Below are 20,405 nucleotides of genomic sequence, written 5' to 3'. Positions count from 1 at the left end.
TGTTCTCCCAGCCTGCTTCTCATCTCTCTTTACTTCTTGCTGCCCTGTGCCAAGCGGTCAATTAACCACCCTGCTCCTGCCCTTCCCCAGTCAAATAGGGACCAGATGCACCACGTGGAATTCTGACAAAATGGGAAGAACAACTCCACTCAAATCAACAGAGAAAACACAATTAGGGAAAGCAAACAGAGCTGAAGGAGCGATAGGCAAGTCAAGTGTCCAGGAGCCCACCTGCAACAGATTTCCAGGAGCCCCTCAAAACCCATACCTTTATAATGGGGGACAGATGGAGGCTCCCACCCAGAAAAGGGGGTCTCCACAAGCGTAGCGAATCAGGACAGACACTATGCCAGGAGAAGTAGAAAGAGAGAGATTTATTTGTGTTCCTCTCTACGGTCTCCAGGAAGGATGTAGGGCCCGGGACTGCTGTAAAAACACAAGAACTCAGTGCCAAGAAGCAACCAGAAAATTGGCCCAGATCCTTCCTTATCTTGCAATCTAGACCTCTAGCCTGAGAGAGTTGGGAGTTGCAGTCACTGAAGGGGATATTCAGGGAAGGCCAGGTTTACAATGATTTTCTTTTAGAGGCTTGCTCAGATCCTCGGCTGAGAATAGCAACTGTAGCGCTAGGCACAGGGTCTCCCCATTGCTTCTTAGAGCACCAAATAGGTCCTCGAACAAAGATCCAGAGCCCTAGGTGATGTGGTCCTGGCGCACCCACTCCTGCAGCAGCAGCTGCGACAGAGGGCTCATTAAGCTTCCATTAACAACTTGCAGACGAATGAGATTGGCACAAAATCTCTTGTCCTGAAGAGCAGGGCAGCGCAGGGCCAGAGCAGTAAGGAAGCACTCTTTGGGGTTCAAAAAGCTTTAATCTCAAACTCCAGTTTGGCCAGAAAGAAGTCATTGCATTTTTCTGGGATCGTTCTCCTGTGAAGGGTACAGAATACACCTAAGCTACTAGGACTCTTCAGTGGGCTGCGCATGGGTGATGCTGACCACATCTGCACATAGTTAGGGCGTAATAAATGAGCTCATTAGAAGGGCCTAACCACTTATAGAAATGGGGAGGTGGGGGCAGGGTAGGCGCGGGGGGGGGGGGGGCCCAGGGTGAATATAAAGAACAAATCTGTAGCAGAAAGGTGTGAAAAGATAAAAGAGCTACACTTGGAAAAAAGCAACAGCAAAGTGTCAACAAACTGACGTCATCCTCACCCTCTTATAAAAAGAGAAACAGGCTCTGCTAGCTTATTAGCAGGGGAAATGTTCTATTTTAAAAACAAACCAGCACAAAGTAACATCCAGCGTTCCACATCTCGGCGGCTAACGCTTCACCCTTGCTGCTTTTCTCCCCAAGACCAAAGTGGTGCGCCATATCTGGGCTGGCTCCCCACATTCTTCACAGAAAGGGGTCTGCCTTTCCTTTTTCCTACCCACCCACCCATCTTCTGCCACAGAAGGATTCCCAACTGAAAACCAGCGAGTGGATTCCAGCTGGAAAGGGACGCTTAGGGTTCTCTCAGAAGCTGTTTAATGGTACAATCCAGGAGCTAGTCTTGAGAGCCCAAAAGTGCAGTGAGGAGGGGTTACCAACTTACCAATATGTCTAGCACCTCCTTGCCCAAAGAATGCAGTGCAGCACTGCTGTTTGCCTTTCCCCAGAGCCGTGGACCTCATCACTCACAGGAAGAGCTGGGAGAGATCCACATGGCTGAAACCTAGGTGGGCAGAACAAATGCTAACAGCCCATGAGCTTATATTTGGAAATTTAACTTCATACTTAACAATGGACACTTCAGACTTACGACCTTTACACTTGAAAACCAATTGTGAGCTGTCAGTCAAAGACAGTTACTGTCTGGAGTCCTCTCTTCCCACACTGGGTCTAATCTGGGAGGCCTGTCTTGCTAAAAAGGTGTTGTGGAGAGAGCCTCTCCTTGCTTCCATGAAAGATCCTGTCTTGTCCATGATTGTCTCCAGCACCTCCTGTCACAATGCCTGGCATCTAACAGGTCCTCAGTAAATGTTTCCAAAACTGACCTCTGTTTCATTCTGGGTTTTACTGTGATTCCCACAGTTCTGAGACCAGATACATCATGAGAGGATGTTTCATGGATCTGCCGTGTCAAAATGACAAAGGTGTGTTTAGGAAAGTTTATATGCATTGGGGACCATCTGATAGAAGGCAAGCAAGAGAGAGATCTCAACATTTAGTGCTCAGTGGTTTTGATGACAAGGAAGACTCAAAAATCCCTGCATGGGAACTTTATAGAAATAAAAGTGGTTATGTTTCAGACAGGAGTTTGGATTATTTCCAGCCAAGAAAAATAGAGGAAGGGAGAGGGGGTGGGAAGAGAAGGGAGGGAGGAGGAAAAGGTAATGCCAGCTTTGAAATTTGTCCCTTCGATCACTTAGCAAGTAGCTGATTCCAGCCCTTCCAGGTCAGATGCTGGCAGCAGAGGACACTACCTAACACTTCAGAGTTGCCCAGGATGCCACCTATAGGGTACCTAGCATCCCTGCACCGCAAAAAAAGCTCATCTCCTGGGAATGAAATGCACACTTCCCTTCTTGATAACAGCCAGTTGCTCAGCCAGCCCCTTCCCCAACACACACTTTGTCTTCTGATCTAGGCTTGAACCCCCTTACTGAGCTCAAAGTGTCTGGGGCACCTACTGCTTCCTAGAGTTATCTGCACTAAGACAGAGTGCTTGCATCAGAAGATTCTCTGCAGCTGAAACTGCAAAAGGAGGAATGTCTTTGTCCTTGAAAGTCACTAAATAATAGCACCTTGTGTCTTAGGCAGGTGTGCATTCCTGTTCAAAACATTATGACTAAGAAGCAAGTTGAGTAGGAAAGGGTTTATTCAGCTTACACTTCCACATTACTGTTCATCACCAAAGGAAGTCAGGACAGGAACTCACACAGGGCAGGAACTTGGAGGCAGGAGCTGATACAGAGACAGTGGAGGGGTATACAGCCAAAGGTATGCTGCTTACTGGTTTGCTTCCCCTGGCTTGCTCAGCTTGCTTTCTATGGAACCCAGGACTACCAGTCCAGGGATGGCACCACCCACAAATGGCCCTCCCACCCTTGATCACTAATTGAGAAAATGCCTTACAGCTGGATCTGCGCACGGAGGCATTTCCTCAAGGGAGGCTCCTTTCTCTATGATAACTCCAGCTTGTGTTAAGTGGATACTTTAATCCAGCCAGTATAACTGACTCCTTGTCAACTTGACACACAAACACATCACTATTAAGCCTCAACTCTTACTTTCTTATTCAACCCCAAGATCTAAGTAACTTTAAAAGTCCCACACTCTATACAAATTCTTACATATTAAAATTTCAATCCCTTTAAAATATCCAATCTCTTTTGAAATTCAAAGTCTTTTCACAACTCAAAGTCTCTTAACTGTAGGCTCCATTAAAATACTTTCTTACTTGAAGAAGGGGAAAATATCAGGGCGCAGTCACAATCGAAAGCAAAATCAAACTCTAACCGTCCAATGTCTGGAGTCGACTCACTCAGGATCCTCTGGGCTCCTCCGAGGGCTTGGGTCACTTCTCCGGCTCTGTCCTTTGTAGCACACAGCTTGTCTTCTAGGGTCCAGTTGCCTGTACTACACTTCTGCTGCTGCTCTTGGTGGTCATCTCATGGCACTGGCATCTCCAAAGCACTGCTGACTTTTGTGGCAATTGGACTGCACTTTCACAAATAGCCTATTAGAGGCTCTTTCCATGGTGCTAAGCCTCAACTTCTCTGCATGACCTCTTTAGGCCTGGGCCTTCACCAATGGTCTCTTCTAGCCTCTCACAGGACCAAGCATCAGTTGCTACCTTTACATGTCTCAAAACCAGTAACACCTGGGTGATCCATATACATTAGCGAGCCTGGCTGCCAACATGAGATACAGCCATGACTGCCTATGTAACAGAGCTTCTCTGTGCTCTCAGGAAACACTTCCCAGAAAGTTTCACCTTAGTGATTCTGGTCTCTTAATCACTGCTAATTTCTTAGCTCCAGCTAACCAGTATTAATCATCCCAGTAATGCAAAGGTTTTACTTTAGTAGTTCTGATATTTTGTTACTCACAGCTGATTCTTCAGCCCCAGCTAACCAAAAATCACAGAATCTTCACAATCAAAAAAGCAGTGGCCCTGATGAGAGTCTTTAATATTCCCTCTGAAATTTCACAAGCCAGGTCTCCATCTTCTGCACTGTTCCCAACACTATCTTCCACCTTCTACCAGACATCCCACAGAGACCTTAATATCCCAGTGGCTCTTCTAGCTCAAAGTTCCAAAGTCTTTCACAGTCTTCCCAAAAACATGGTCAGGCTGTCACAAGAAAACTCATCAGCTTTATTTTCTGTGCATGTGGAGTAGAGGCCAGTTCAGGATCTGAATCACGTCCTGGAAGGGAGATTGTACATTTTTATAGGATGGGAACACAAAGCAAGGGGGATGGGGGTGAGCTGTTGCATTGGCCAATAGCATTTTGACATGAGGGGTTAAGCAAGAAGGTTAAGGTTGGTGACTGGGCCTTATCTGGGTCACCTGGTTTCAGAGTCCTTGAGTCAGCTTTCACAGTCAGGTCCCCTTCTGGACTCTGACCTGGAATCCATAGTGATAAAGAACAAAGGAGTGGGCAGCCGCACTTAGGCAATTGAACCAGGAGATTACGAATTCAGAGTGATAAGAAAACAAAGGAGTGGCCAAGGTGCGTGTAGTTACTTAATTTCAGGACAGGCAGCACTTTTAAGACTTGTGTGCCTTAGTTTAGATAACGGGATAACAGCATCTTCCCTTTTTACATCCTTTAATGGTTAACAGACAAATATGAAACATCTGAAGAAGCAGGATAGGAGTTGGGTTCCGGGGCCTGGGAACATGAACTCAGTTTTAATCTTGACAGCAAGGTGAAACTTGTTCCTGAGATGGCTGAAGTCAGGAAACTCCTTCCTAACACCTTCAGGAGGTAAAGTCTTGCTGAAGTGGGTTACTAGAAGCAGGCCTTGAGTTTTTATAATCTCAGGTCACTTCTTAGTCACCCTCTACTTCCCGAGTGCAGACACAATATGAGCAGCCATCCTTCTTCGCCTGACACTGTGCCTCCCCTACCTACTTACTGCAATGTCTTCCCTGCCATGATCAACTGTGACTTTGTAGAAACGTAAGCCAACATTGACCCTTTCCTCCTAAGATGCTTTTGCCAGGGCATTCTATCACAGTAGCATAGAAGTATCTAAGATATTAAACTCTATTAGTAAAACTCCCATCAAATGCTCAGTGTGAGCACAGTGCCTGTAGACTACTTAGTGGCAGCCAGCAGAGGAACAGTAGGACTCTGGTGCCATTTATTACACTCTTACTTCTGCTTACTTATACTCTTACTACTGCTTACACAGTCTGTAAGCATACCTACCCCTTTCTACCTACCATAGCTCCAAGCAATGCTGATTTTAATGCCAGAAGTGAGAAAACATCCAATAAGAGCTTCAAAGATGGCTCTCTGCTCCTCCCTGTTCCAGAGACAGCCACATCTTCTCGTGCAGTGCCAGCCTCGTCCCATAGACAAGATGGTGAAAATCGCTGTGCACGGATTTGGCCGAATAGGATGCCTGGTTACCAGGGCTGCCTTCTCTTCATCTGACAAAGTGGACATTGTTGCCATCAACGACCCCTTCATTGACCTCAACTACATGGTCTACATGTTCCATGATTCCACCCATTGGCAATTTCAATGGCACAGTCAAGACTGAGAATGGGAAGCTTGTCATCAACGGGTGCTTGTCATCACCATCTCCAGGAGTGAGATCCCGCTAACATCAAATGGGGTGATGCCGGTGCTGAGTTTGTTGTGGAGTCTACTGACTTCACCACCATGGAGAAGGCTGGGGCTCACCTGAAGGGTGAGGTCAAAAGGGTCATCATCTCTGCCCCTTCAGCTGATGTCCCTATATTTTTGATGGGTGTGAACCACAAGAAATATGACAACTCCCTCAAGATTGTCAGCAATGCATCCTGCACCACCAACTGCTTAGCACCCCTGGCCAAGGTCATCCATGACAACTTTGGCATCGTGGAAGGGCTCATGACCACTGTCCATGACATCACTACCATTTTGAAGACTGTAGATGGCCCCTCTGGAAAGCTGTGGCATGATGGCCGTGGGGCAGCCCAGAACATTATCCCTGCATCCAATGGTGCTGCCAAGGCTGTGGGCAAGGTCATCCCAGAGCTGAACAAGAAGCTCACTGGCATGGCCTTCTGTGTTCCTACCCACAATGTATCCACTGTAGATCTGACATGCCAACTGGAGAAACCTGCCAAGTCTGATGACATCAAGAAAGTGGTGAGGCAGGCATCTGGGGACCCACTAAAGGGCATCCTGGGCTACACTGATGACCAGGTTGTCTCCTGCAACTTTAACAGCAACTCTGACTTTTCCACCTTTGATGCTGGAGCTGGCATTGCTCTCAATGACAACTTTGTAAAGCTCATTTCCTGGTATAACAAAGAGTATGGCTACAGCAACAGGATGATGGACCTCATGGCCTGCAACGAGTAAGAAACCCTGGACCACCCATCCAGCAAGGATGCTGAGAGCAAGAGAGAGGCCCTCAGTTGCTGAGGAGTCCCCGTCCCAACTCAGGCCCTAACACTGAGCATCTCCCTCACAATTTCCATCTCAGACCCTCCATAATAACAGGAGGGGCCTAGGGACCCTTCCCTACTCTCTTGAATACCATCACTAAAACTTGCTGCACCACAAACAGGAAAGAAAAAGGAGCATCAAAGGCTAGTCAGTCTACAACACAAAAGCCTTCAACTAACCGTTCTTAACTTGCTTATGTTATCCCACAAATGATCTCAGAGAGTCTTATGTCTTCAACTTCAGGACTCTTGGTTCTTCTACATTGCTATCCACACATATCCTGTGCCTTATACATCAAGAGTTCTGGGCAGCAGCCAGAGAACTCCTTTAGTGTGTTTCCTCTACTCCTGTGAAATGCAGGTGGTGAATGAAGAAAACCCAGAAATGGGCCTTTGGCCAATTCTCACCAGTTAGTTGCTCAATCACTTTGAACCAAACTGGGATCAAACAAATCATCTGATTCAGTTTCCTTGGATACTTTTAGTTTTAATAGTCTAAATGTATTGAAACGTGGATCCAAACTCTCAGATTTTTCTCTTAAATTTGATTTATATTAAAATTGTATTACAATTATGTGGACTTGTTTGTGTCTTTGCCATTTGATAAATTACTTGAATTTTGTAGCTATAATTTTATCTAGAAAAGTATCAACACCTTCTCTTTACGTTTGCAAGTACTCCACTCTTGTTCTTCTTTAAGACTCACCTGAAATTATTTTAGCTCTTCAGATTTTATCATTTGTGTTTCTCATCCTCTTTACTTTCATGTCTTTAGTTTTTGGTCTTTCTTGCACTGTGTTTATGCAATTTCTTTGTTCCATCTTCCTGTTTACAATTCTCTCTTCTGTCAGGTGTTAGTTGGCAAAGCTTTTAGCATGCACATGCTAGCTGATTTTCAAAAAGTATCTGCACTACCACCTTTTACAGGCTTCTACTTTCTACAGACCAAACTGACTTTATATATTACACTTAAGACCTTTAGAGTCTGTGACTGACCACTGTTCCAGTCTTTTAAATCGGTTTACAGTTTTATGGTATTGGTTAGTGCTCACTCAAAATGGCTTGCTTTCTTGTGGGCTTGTTTCTCCATTGCATCCTGGCCATTATGCCTGAAACTGAAACACTGAAGAGTAATTTGAAGTTAATGAAGGTAAGATTACCTGTTTTGAGGACTGGGTTTTGTTTGATCTTCCTGAGCACATAGACTCGGGACCAGTCTGCCATAGCTTAGTCCAAGTGTGCTTCGTGACAAGTTCTTGAAACAGCCAGGAGAAGCTAAGAGGCTACAGTTTAAGGAAGGCAGAAAAGCTGGCTGGCTGATTTCCTGATAACCTAAGTATGAAGCTTTTGGGGTTCCAGCTTAGCAGGTATACAGAGAAGTGAAATCAGATTCCCACCTGCACTATAACCCTTCACTTGGATTTCTCTGCCTCTTACCATGAGTTCACCAAAACTATAGTTCAGTCTTCAGCAAATGCCCAAGATACAGTTTATTAAGAGAATAATTTAGCTCTTTCCAGATATTGATTACGTAATTATGTCCTATATTCTACAGAAGAGGGACAGAGAGGGAGAAAGAAAAATATGAATGAAAGGGAGAGAGAGAGAGAGAGAGAGAGAGAGAGAGAGAGAGAGAGAGAGAGATTTTATAAATTGGCCAGGCAGCTAACTCGACTTTCCTGTATTCAGGCCTTCAGTGGATTAGATGCTGCTCACCTACACTGGGGAAGCAAGCCATCTGCTTTATTCAATCTACTAAATCAAATATTAATCTCTTCTAGTACTATAATAGCCTTATAGACACATGTAGAAAGAATGCCTAAAGAGCTCCCAAATATCCACAGAAATCTAATTAACTAACAGGAGTTCAGCCTTGTTAGTTTGACATACACAAATATATACTCAAAAAACACACTTATTTCCAAATAAAGCTGGTAGCAAGACTGTAATTCTGCTTAATATGATGCAACTATGTTTCATGCAATTTAAAAAGGATTAATCCCTCCCACCAGGCTAGCCTTAAGATGATGTTTACTTTTCTTGATATTCTATACACATTATGGTATAAAAGTTATAATTTTTTTGCACCATATGTATTTATTACTTGTCTTGTTTCGACAAAACACCTGACAAGGAAGAAAGGAAGGGGTTAATTGTGACTTACAGTACAGTGAACTTAGTCCATCAGGACAGGGGTTGAGGAAGCTGGGAACAATGAATACACAGTTGATAAATGTTGACCCTCAGTCCCAAGTGAGATTGGTCTTCAATCAACCTAATCTAGAGATCCCTCACAGATGGACTCAGAGGTTGGTCCACTTGGTGATTCTAAATCCCGCTCATAATCAGTATGACATTGCAAATACACTCCTTGTCAACTTGATACCTGTGATGGTTTGTTTATGCTTGTCCCAAGGAGTGATACTATTTAGAGGTGTGGCCTTGTTGGTGTAGGTGTGTCACTGTGGGCTTGGACTTCAATACCCTACTCCTCCTGTATTCCACTAGCAGCCTTTAGATGAAGATGTAGAACTCTCAGTTCCTCCTGCACCATGACAGCCTCGACACTGTCATACTCCTGCCTTGATGATACTGGACTGAATCTCTGAACCTGTAAGCCAGCCCCAACTAAATGTTGTTTTTATAAGAGTTGCCTTGGTCATGGTTTCTGTTCACAGCAGTAAAACATGAACTAATACAATAGTCAAGTGTCACTTTTCAGATTTATCAAAATAAATTTATTTTATGTACATTGATATTGTGTCTTCATCTATGTCTGTGTGAGGGTGTCAGATCTACTGGAAATGGAGTTACAGACAGGCATAAGCTGCCATGTAGGTACTGGGAATTGAACCAGGTCCTCTGGAAGAGCAGCCAGTAATATCAACAATTGGGCCATCTCTCTAATCCCCCTTCTCAGTCTTCTATCTTTCATCACCACAGGTTTGTAACCATCTTATAATACAAAATGCGTTCAGTCTACCTTCAAAAAGACCCCATAGTTTCTAACATTCCTAACATTGTTTAAAAGTCAAAAGACTCAAGACAACCTCTTAAGGGTAATCTCCTTTAAAATAAAAAAAAAAAAAACAAGGTATGCAATTCCAATATTTAATGACACAGGATAAACATTCCCATTCTATAAAGGGAGCCTGGGAGCATAACAAGGAATTATTGGATCAAGGGAGGATTGAAACCCAGGTAGGAAAGCACCAACTTCTTCCACTCAATGTGTGGCATCTAGGGCTTGTCATTGAATAATGTGGGCTTCAAAAAACGTGGATAAGCCTACTTATCCAGCTCTTCCATGCATAATGCATACAGTCCCTCTTCTAGGCTGGCTCTGTTCTGTGCCTCAGCTTTCCTCAGTGGATGACTGCTGTTTCTGGCATCCTGAGGTCTCCACTGAATTTTAAGCTTTACCTGCACAGCTTCATATAATGGCTTCTCAGGGCCTCGTTGCCAGGGATTCCAACCCCTGCCTTAGCAAGTCTCTGGAACCAGCAGGCAAGCTAACATGATTCCCCCAATCTTATATCCTTCATGCCTGTACAACCAGTACCACGTGGATGTCACAGCCAAAATCTGCTGCCAGCTCAGGATGGAGCTTGGCACTTTTAGCAACAGTTACATCAGCTTCTATGTGCTGACCCTGGGGGAAAAATTTCCCTTGGCAGTTGATCTTGGGAAACAGGGAATCCCTACGGGTGGCATTCTCGGTGTGGGCTAGTGGTTGTCAACCTTCCTAATGTTGTGGTCCTTTAATATAGTCCCTCATGTTAATATGACCCCCAATCATAAAATTTTTATGTTGCCACTTCATAATTGTAATCTTGCTACTGTTACGAATAGAAATGAAAATATATGATTCACAGGACATCTGATATTTGATCCCCAAGAGGGTCATAACCTGCAGGTTGAGAACCACTGGTGTAGGCTCTATCCAATCACATGAATTTACATTTTCCCAAGATAGAACCTTCGCTGTTTCTTGCCTTAGATTCTTGCCCTCAGGACACTTCCTGTTGTCCCAGTCCGTGTAAAGTTCCAAGTTGCCTGTACTTATGTCTTTAAGAACTACAGCTGCTGGGTTGGGGATTTGGCTCAGTGGTAGAGCGCTTGCCTAGCAAGTGCAAGGCCCTGGGTTCGGTCCCCAGCTCCGAAAACAAAACAAAACAAAAAAAAACCAGTTTAAAGAACTACAGCTGCTTTCAAACCTGCCCCATCTGTAAGATTAAACTCCTTTGAATGCTTTTCCAGAACTGCACATTTTATATATGTTATAAAATATTTCTCTCATTTTCTTTCTGATACGGGGACTTGGGCCTGGCACCTCATTCATGCCCGGTCACTGGCTCTACTCCTGAGCTGCATCCCTCAGCAGGGTGCTTCCTCCTTTTGTGCTCTCTCATTGTTCCCCTAGATGAAAACAGTTTGCAGTTACTGTGTCATAGTCTGAAAGCTATCCATCCTGTCTGAAGATTCCCTCTGCCAAGTAGCCTGTCACCTTTAAATCCTGCCTCACTCAGGTTCTCAGGACACGGGAAGAATTGAGCCAGATTCTTTGTAAGAACATCATATGAGTGCCCCCTAGGTTTCCTGGCAGAGATCTGTTCTCCTATGAAAGCTCATGAGCTAGGCTTGACCATGCTTGTCCTGCCATTCAAAGTTCTGATCAGAGGGACTTCAGTAAGCTCTAAGGGGTTTTGAGACTCTTCCACATTCTTCCTACAAAATCTTTCCAAAGGCTCAGGAAGCATTTGCTCAACATCTACCCCAGCAACAGCCTAGCTTCTCACTGCAGATGTTCTGTTTCAATTTCTTTTCTTGGTGCTACAACAAAACGCTAAGAAAAGCAATTCTTTTTTTTTTTTTTCTTTTTTTTTTTTTATTAACTTGAGTATTTCTTATATACATTTCAAGTGTTATTCCCTTTCCCGGTTTCCGGACAAACATCACCCTCCCCCCTCCCCTTCCTTATGGGTGTTCCCCTCCCAAACCTCCCCCCATTGCCACCCTCCCCGCATAGTCTAGTTCACTGGGGGTTCAGTCTTAGCAGGACCCAGGGCTTCCCCTTCCACTGGTGCTCTTACTAGGATATTCATTGCTACCTATGGGGACAGAGTCCAGGGTCAGTCCATGTATAGTCATTAGGTAGTGGCTTAGTCCCTGGAAGCTCTGGTTGCTTGACATTGTTGTACTTTTGGGGTCTCGAGCACCTTCAAGCTCTTCCAGTTCTTTCTCTGATTCCTTCAACGGGGGACCTATTCTCAGTTCAGTGGTTTGCTGCTGGCATTCGCCTCTGTATTTGCTGTATTCTGGCTGTGTCTCTCAGGAGCGATCTACATCCGGCTCCTGTCGGTCTGCACTTCTTTGCTTCATCCATCTTGTCTAATTGGGTGGCTGTATATGTATGAGCCACCTGTGGGGCAGGCTCTGAATGGGTGTTCCTTCAGTCTCTGTTTTAATCTTTGCCTCTCCCTTCCCTGCCAAGGGTATTCTTTTTCCTCATTTAAAGAAGGAGTGAAGCATTCACATTTTGATCATCCGTCTTGAGTTTCGTTTGTTCTAGGGATCTAGGGTAATTCAAGCATTTGGGCTAATAGCCACTTATCAATGAGTGCATACCATGTATGTCTTTCTGTGAGTGGGTTAGCTCACTCAGGATGATATTTTCCAGTTCCAACCATTTGCCTACGAATTTCATAAACTCGTTGTTTTTGATAGCTGAGTAATATTCCATTGTGTAGATGTACCACATTTTCTGTATCCATTCCTCTGTTGAAGGGCATCTGGGTTCTTTCCAGTTTCTGGCTATTATAAATAAGGCTGCGATGAACATAGTGGAGCACGTGTCTCTTTTATATGTTGAGGCATCTTTTGGGTATATGCCCAAGAGAGGTATAGCTGGATCCTCAGGCAGTTCAATGTCCAATTTTCTGAGGAACCTCCAGACTGATTTCCAGAATGGTTTTACCAGTCTGCAATCCCACCAACAATGGAGGAGTGTTCCTCTTTCTCCACATCCTCGCCAGCATCTGCTGTCACCTGAGTTTTTGATCTTAGCCATTCTCACTGGTGTGAGGTGAAATCTCAGGGTTGTTTTGATTTGCATTTCCCTTATGACTAAAGATGTTGAACATTTCTTTAGGTGTTTCTCAGCCATTCGGCATTCCTCAGCTGTGAATTCTTTGTTTAGCTCTGAACCCCATTTTTTAATAGGGTTATTTGTTTCCCTGCGGTCTAACTTCTTGAGTTCTTTGTATATTTTGGATATAAGGCCTCTATCTGTTGTAGGATTGGTAAGGAAAAGCAATTCTTAAACAATAGTTATTTTGTCTCATAGTCCATTCTACAAAGGATATAGTCCATTATGGTGGGAGTGGCATAGCAGCAGAAGGTTGCTGGTCACATTGTGTCCATAGTCAGAAAACAGAAAGTAATTGATGTTGCTGTTCAATACACTTTTTGTCAGTCTAGGATCCAAACCCATATATAGCATTGTGATGCCCATAGTCAGGGAAGGTCTTCCCCTTCTTAACATAATCTAGAGAATCTTTCAGAGACAGACTCAGAGGCTTTCCTTCTTGGATTGCCTACATCTTATCAAGATGACAATCAATATTAACCATCATTTGGAACATGAAATCAGTGTATCTTATTTCGTGTATGACAAGTGAATAAAAACAAACACACATGTATGAATTAAATGAAACATTCATAATAGCTGTCTTAGGATTTATTGCTATGAGGAAACATCATGACCAGGACAACTCTTATAAAGGAAAACATTTAATTTGGCTTGGCTTACAGTTAAGAGGTTTAGTTCATTATTGTCATGGTAGGAATCATGGTGACTGGCAGGCAGACACAGTGCTGGAAAAGGAATTGAGAGTTCTACAACTGGATCTTCAGGCAGCAGAAAGTAAGCCAGCTTGAGCTTCTGAGACCTCAATGCCCACCCCTTAGTGACATACTTCCTCTAACAAAATCACACCTACTCCAACAAGGCCACACCTACTCCAACAAGGCCACACCTCCTAATAGTGACACTCCTTATGGGCCAAGCATTTAAACACATGAGTTTATGGCAGCCATTCCTATTCAAACCACCACAATATCAATTGTCATAATTTCTGTAACTGGCCACATGTTTATAACTGGTATTTGCAATTGTCTTCTGCTAGTAACTCTGTATTACCTTCAGCAAGCACCTTAGCTGGTCCTTTGAACCAGACATTTAGTCCTGGAGGGTCACGGAAATTATCAATCCTGTTTTGATTGAGTTGTATTTTACAATTGTAACATTAATCATGGGACATCGAAATGCTAAGATGTACTAAAGAATCTTCCTCATTGCAAACAATTTATTCCTTGCCTCTGTTCTAGAGCAGTGGCCTAGTTTTTCTTGGTGTGTGGGATCAGTTGCTCCAGCCAGCACTGCAGCTCCTTTCTTTGTCTGCTGCTTGAGAGGCATGAAGAGCCCTAAGTAACTGGGCCGAAACTTAGCTTCCAGTTCAATGGGCACATTGGTGTCTCCTGCTAGAAGCACCCTAGAACTAAGACCTCTAAACCAAAAGAACATATTGTCACGAGAACAGAAAGGAAAAAAAATGTTAGTAGAACTGGGTATAAAATGCTGAGTCATGCCATTTGTATATCCCTTTCCCCAGTTCCTAAACCCATTTCCTGACTGTGGGAGAAACAGCACCCCATTTATTGAATATTGATTCAGAATACACAGAGCTTTCTAAAGATTCTTACCTCCATGCTGCCAAAAATCGTTACTCAGCTGCTGAGTCTCCAAAGGGCTGGTCCATTACTGTCCAACCAGCTGCCAAGAGCACTGATTCTGGTTGGCTCCTTATGCTTTGAAGTTATGATTTTCTAGTTTATATGAATTTTAGATTTCTGCAGTAGAAAAGCTGGTCTAAAATGTCTAACTTGTCTTTTTATAATGTGTTATATGGGGGCCAGAGAGATGGCTGAGTGGTTAAGAGTGGTTCCAGAGGTCATGAGTTCAATTACCAACCACCCCATGACACCTACAATGAATTCTGATGCTCTCTTCTGGTATTCAGGTATACGTGCAGATAGAGCACATACATAAAATAAACAAATAAATATTTCTAACAAAAGGATTTATTATATGTTAATAAAACACAAATCCAGACGAAAAGAAAGAATAAAAAATCCAAAACATTACCAGTAGAGATATCTAGTACTAAGATTATAGCAAACATATTTACAGAAATCTCTAGGCATACTGTCACACATAAGTCAATCTGTATCAGTAGAAACTTATTACTGGCTGAAGTGTAATTTTTTTGTGTTAACGTAGAAAGTAATTTCTAATGATCACACAATAGCATTAAGCTGACACCACTGTGTCCTTACTATGTTCATAGACTTTTCTGTAGTTTAATGTTTGTGATAACTTTATAGAATGCATTTTATAGATCATGAAGTTTCCTAATAGATGCTATGAATTGTGAGCGTCTTACAGATTCAGAAATGAATACAAAAGGCCTTTAAAAAATGTACCAGAATCATAAAAGCAGTAAGTGGTGGGTTCAGATTTAAATGGATGGAATCTGACTGTAAGGCCTATGCTTAGAAAAACCATCCAAAGCATCAGATGCTGCTACATGGATGCATTTAACTTATTAAACTAAAACCTCCTAGTGGTGCATAATTAAATTATTCACAGGGTATTTTTGCTATTATATAAAAATAACCTTAAAAATTCTTAGCTGTGCATCATTATGGACTCACTTATTTATCTCCTCAGAGAATATTCCAATGGAGAAAACTGTCATGTCAAGGGCACATGTATGTACATATGTGTGTGTGAACATTTAAACTGAAACATTTGACACTTATTGTCAAATTCCCCCGTAGAATGTTCACTAATTCAGAACGTCACCTTGGCTTAGAAAATGCCCTTAACATCCTTTTAACTCTGAGCCTTGTCGGTATTTTTCCCCCTTAGATAACTCAGCACATTGGAAAATTCTCTCACTGTTTGTATTCCTTTTCAAACTGTGCTGATGGAGCTGTTACTGTCTAGTGAGCTATCTGGGTTCTGTTGGCTGTGTTTTCTGTGTATAGTCCTCAAGCCTACTCCTTTTTTCCCTCCTTGTCAGTTGGCTTCCAATAAAGTCAGTATGAGGCTGCTGTGTATCCATTCACAAAGGAAAGCAGTCTGCAGAGCTCAGTGGATCTCTCTCTCTCTCTCTCTCTCTCTCTCTCTCTCTCTCTCTCTCTCTCTCTCTCTCTCTCTCTCTCTCTCTCTCTCCCAAGCCAGGTTTTCAGGTTCCCATGTGCTTATCTGAATCTACTCATTTCCTCTCATCTTTCTCATCTCCTGTCAAAGAGCTGCAAGGCTGGCAGTGTAGTGGCATTTTTCCTCCCAAGCCTAAAGGGTCTGGTCTGAGTGTGTGGGCTTTTAAACCTGTTACCTTGCTTCAGGTGAGTTACACAGTCCATAGAGAAGCTGTAAAATGACAAAAGAACTTCGAGATGTACCTCTCTTCCTATTTTTTGTTTCCTTTCCTTCTTTTCTTGACATTTCCTTTCTAAAATTTATTTCCTTTATTTTATTTTATGTGTATGGGTAGTATGGTAGTTTGAATATGCTTGGCCCAAGGGGTGGCACTATTTAGAGGTGTGGCCTTGTTGGAGTCAGTGTGGTCTTATTTGAGGAAGTGTACCATTGTGGGCCTGAGCTTTAAGACCCTCTTCCTAGCTACCTGGAAGCCAGTCTTCTCCTATTTGCCTTCACAACAATAAGTAGAACTCTCAGTTCCTCTAGCACCATGCCTGCCTGGATGCTGCCATGCTCCCACCTTTCTGATAATTGACTAATCCTCTGAACCTGTAAGCCAGCCCCAAATAAATGTTGTTCTTATAAGAGATGCCTTGGTCATGGTGTCTGTTCATAGCAGTAAAACCCTAAGACAGGTGTTTTACCTACATTGTGAGCCACCATGTGGGTTCTGAAAACTGAGTCCAGGTCCTAGGTAAAATCTATGTTCTTAACCACTGAGCCATTTCTCCAGCCCTCATCATCTCTTCAGTACTGTGAGAACAGTATCTCTTCAAACCCCATCATCTCTCTCCCTCTCTCATATCTTTACCCTTTGTTATTTCTCTATCAAAATCCCCCTTACACCTCTTCCTTTCACACCTTCACTGTTTAAAGAGAAAAGGTGCTTCTGATGGGCAGATGTGTCTTCTGGAAGAGATTAAGATGATCAGAGATGGTGGAGTAACCTAGAGATTTCTTACCTTCGGGATGAAGTGCAATCAGTTGGATAGCACTTGGGCTAAGACTGCCACTGAAGTGAACCATGAAGTATAATAGGCTTAAAAAGTGTGAGAAATGAGATAACAAAAGGTTTATAGTGCCCTGAGCCCATCACCTAGTATCCCATATTCTTAGCTTACTGGGAGATATTTAGTGATGGTGGCAGAGGAAGAGGAGAAAACTCAAAGTAAAACATTTATACATCTTCATTGTTGCAGGATCACTCTGAAACATTAATATGACAATATTAATTACTTAAGTCTAGGAAGAAGCAACCATAAAATGTAGCTTAAACTTTCTTTACATTTCTTGACAATGAAATACTTCATTTTTAGATCTTCTACATTATATAATATAATTTGGTAAGTAGAAACATATTTGTGTTTTGCCTTTATTTATAGTTTAGATGCTTCGTAGTGGTGGTGTTTTATTTGGTGATGATGTTCAGCATGGGAAGGGCCTGCAGAGCATGTTATGAAACGTTTATGTTCCAAATGTCCGAGAGCACCGAAATCTCAATGTCTTTTAAATGTCCTTTAAAATGATTTAATAATAATGTTTGTTCAAATCATTTAATGTACAAGATAATATTGAAAATCCTCTTGGGATAGTACTGGACTTTAATGATGTTAAATGCACAAAGGATCCTCTCATTACACTGTGTCTTTTTACCATGTGTTTACATGTGCATACTAATGTAAGACAGGAGACTTCTGTCCTCATTCACTGCTGGGCTGTGTTTGTAGCTTAGATCCCATAATCAAAGACAGACTAGCAAGGGGGAAAACCATACAAATATTTAAATTTTCCACGACACAGGAACCTTCAGAAATAAAGACACGTAGAAAGGGGGAAAACTGTAAAACTGTATGTGTGCACTTAGGTTTGATGAACAGAGGTCACATTGCAGTAGCGCAGCTTCCTGTTAACAATGTGCAAGGTAGGGTATGAGAGTGGGTGTGAGGGGTGGGGTTGCCACTTCAGAACCTTCTTGGGGTCACTGTGGCTTGGGGGAAAGCATGTACCTTCCCTTTGAGTGACAGGAAACATAGTTTTGGAATTAAGGTTTTATAATGATTTTATAACTTCAAGAGAAAGTCAAAGAATCACTTAATGTTCTGCCTCCAAAGAGAATGAGAAGTGAGAGCTGTCTTCAGACGCCATATTTAAGGACAGGATGTGCAGAACCTTATAGGAGCAGATACTTGTATAAACAGACCTTCTTAGACAAACTGGGTCAGGTGAAACTGCCACCTTACTTTTGCATTCAAAGCATTTTGAGCATGGAGTTAAATTTTTTTTCAAAACTCTATAAAGAAAAAAAGAATTAACTTAAATATTTCTTATTTTTTTTAAACATCTGGGCTATCTTAAATTTTTCTCTGTTACAGCACCACGGTTATATCTATGTTTGTTACATCTGTATTTTTCCTGAATAAATACAAATGTGCAATAACTTAATTGAGCAGTGAGAGCTACATTAAGATTCCTCCCGCTTGTTGCCAAATTTCATGTGAGAAAAATTATTCCCATTCAAAGAACCACCAGTAGTGCTTAAGACAGTGCTCTTAGTTACTGTCCTGTTGCTCTGAGGAGACACCACAACCAAGCAATTTACAAGAAAAAGCATTTAATTGGGGGCTTGCTTACAGTTTCAGAGGGAAGGGTTAGTCCTTGATAGGCAAGGCGGGAAGCATGATGGCTGACCGGCATGCTGCTGGAACAGTAGCTAAGAGCTCATATCTAATGGGCAAACTACAGGTTGGCACGGGGGGGGGGGGAGGGAGGGAGAGAGGGAGAGGGGGAGAGAGGGAGAGAGGGAGAGAGGGAGAGAGAGGGAGAGAGAGAGAAGAGGAAATGAATGGAGTAGGTATTCAAAACCTCCTCCATCAAAGCTGTGCCTCCCAATCTTGCCCAGACAGTTCCAACAACTGGGGACCAAGCAGTCAAATATATGAGTTTATGAGAGCTGTTCTCATTTAACCACCACGGCCACCAGACATAATATAAAGACCCTACAAAGGATCTTTCTGACCCTTAATGTGTTTGTTAAACAAGTGATACTCTGTGCATAGCTCAAGTTTGAGAAAATTAACTTCAGTCCAACTTCGTATTACTACAGTCTGAAAGCATTACCTGGCCTAGGGATAACTGACACTCCTTGAGAACAGTTTTAAAATTACTTGCACAGGTGTTAGCAGATCTTTGTAAATACATCCTGTCTCTCCCTCAAAATCTTGCACATATTTCCGTTAACAATATTTACTGGGTTTTATCCAACATTAGAGCATGAAGGGCATGCTTATATATTTAACAGCTGTTTACCGTTCTGTTGTGTAAAATGCCCCGCTGTTCGGAGCAAGTGTGCCACTCTATTACTGAGTGTTCTTGGCATGAGCAAGGCCATGTCAAGGATGCAAAAGACTCAGGCTTATGGGTGCAAGTAGGAATGTTGACATCTGCTTGACCTTTAGCTAAGAACAGTTTGTACAAAATTTTAGACTTCATCTTGTGTGACCACAAGGCCACAGCCTTTGAAGACGGCTCCCCTACCAAGACTCCTGAGATTAGCTGACCCACCTCCCAGTGTATGTTATAAATACTTTGAGTGCTGCTGGTGTGTCTCTATTCAAGAGCACAGCCCGCCGATCCAAGCTCCTCATTGATTCTTAATCTCCCCTTGCTTCCAGTCAGCTTTCTAGAACCCAGTTAGGCAACCACAGCAGTCCCACAGATTACAAACCAATCATCCACCCACAGGCCTCCACACAGGTTTATGCTTGTGAGTTCATGTAAGCAAGAATATCAGTGCCAATTCCTGAAGTAGAGTTGTTGCTGCAAAAGGTGTGATATCATCAATAACCTTGCTAGACATTGACACGGTGCGGTGTAGACACTTCACTACTTTATATTCCAAACAGTCTCAAGGCGGTTTAGTTCCCCCACACTCTCACCCGATGGTAACTGGTTTTTGGGGAAGGTGAAAGAAGACTGAATTTGTATTAGTACTTGCTGACTTCCGAGGCGTAAATAATGCTTTTTACCATTGCTAACTCTCAGCTAGCAGTCTAAAGGTGCTATGCATGGGTTTGGGAAAGACTGCGTGGCCAGTGTTGTCACCCACTGTTACGGTAAAAATCAAAAAGGAACGAACGTTTTCTTGCAGTTCCCATGAGCCAGAGCCGCTCGCTCCGGCTGTTACTCTTCCATGCGCTCCGCAAGCTGCCCACTCCCTTTTTAGCCCCCCTTTCTGTGAGGTCCCCTAGGCAGTAGTTACCACGCCATACACACACACACACACACACACACACACACACACACACACACACACACACACACCTCATTCTGCCAGCCCTGCACGTTCTCACTCCACACGGGTAACAGAACCAGATCCACACGCTCCAACTGCCTCTCAGCCATTTCTATCACACACT

General features: G+C 43.0%; 1 pseudogene; it reads left to right on the top strand.

Moving 5' to 3' along the window:
- Positions 1-5,453: 5,453 nt before the first annotated feature.
- On the top strand, positions 5,454-6,649 carry Gapdhl4 (glyceraldehyde-3-phosphate dehydrogenase like 4; annotated as a pseudogene).
- The last annotated feature ends 13,756 nt before the right edge of the window (positions 6,650-20,405 follow it).

The sequence above is a fragment of the Rattus norvegicus genome, chromosome 18, assembly GCF_021556685.1.
Source record: "Rattus norvegicus strain SHRSP/BbbUtx chromosome 18, alternate assembly SHRSP_T2T, whole genome shotgun sequence".
NCBI classification, from domain to species: Eukaryota; Metazoa; Chordata; class Mammalia; order Rodentia; family Muridae; genus Rattus; species Rattus norvegicus.
The sequence above is the reverse complement of the archived record's forward strand: the minus strand, read 5'-3'. Positions and strand labels throughout refer to the sequence as shown.